Genomic DNA, 1,284 nt, shown 5'->3' on the forward strand with positions numbered 1-1,284 from the left:
TGTATAAAAGATTTTTTTTAGAATATTTCAAGAATTTTTTACAATTAATTTTCTAAAATAACAATAAATATAATTAATATCTCAATTAGTATATGTTAATTTGATTGTATTTTTATTGAAATTCAAAAAAAATTAAAAATACATAAATCGAATATTAATTACAAATATTCATATGATGCTTTTCATTTATTCATTATTATTTAGTCATAGCAACAAAAGCAGCATTAAAATTAATAGATAGTATAAGTATCACCTAAGCTATGGTAACCAATGAATTTAATAATGATGATAATTGTGGTCGCTAAGGACCAGGTGTAGTCATTTACTTTCAACCTTACCCTTCCCTCTATCTCTTATGGTCCCAAAATGTCCTCAACATATATATATATATATAACCGCATAATGACCAATATATTTCATACATACAATACATTTATTGGGTTTTGAGTAAATGAACCACCACTACCAATGAGATTTATTTTTCAGATCCATAAAGCGAATCGGTGGTGGTGACATTGAACAATTGTTGTCCTTGTCAAATAATACATTCATTATTTTCTTACTTTTTTATTGCAGAGTTTCATCTAATACATTACAAAAAATTTCATATATTTTAATTTTTTATCAGAAATAGAATAAATCATTTCATTTTTAATGTGATAATTTTGATTAAAATATTCCACTTTTATTTTTTATTTTTAGAAATGTTTTTGTCTTTATTATTCCATTTTTTCACCATTATTTTCATTTTTTTTTTTCAAATGATATAATGTAATTATTTGAGTTTTAAATTTTTACAGTTTTATTTTTTAAATTTTACATGATTTTAAAATAGTCCTTTTAATTAATATGGTTCATTTCAACATGTAAATTACTAATTTTCCATTTTTTTTTCAAATTCCAATTAAACAAATTGGAATATAATTATTTTATTTCCTAAGAAATCGAGATAATCTATTCATTTTATTGATGCATTCACATTTATCATATTATTTAATTATTTTAATAACAATTATTTTTATTATCAATTATTTTTACGTTGATATTATAATTTGCTCAATTCATAATACTCATCATTATTAATATATTCTTTTGCTAAATTTTCTGTGAAAAAAAAAGTTGATTTAATTTAAATATTTTATTAATATTTTCAATAGGGGAAAAAAACAATTCAATAATGATATAATCAAATTTATCACTACAATATATATATATATATATATATATATATATATATATATATATATATATATATATATATATATATATATATATATATATATA

This window comes from Loa loa, assembly GCF_000183805.2.
Source record: "Loa loa unplaced genomic scaffold supercont3.404, whole genome shotgun sequence".
Classification (NCBI taxonomy): domain Eukaryota; kingdom Metazoa; phylum Nematoda; class Chromadorea; order Rhabditida; family Onchocercidae; genus Loa; species Loa loa.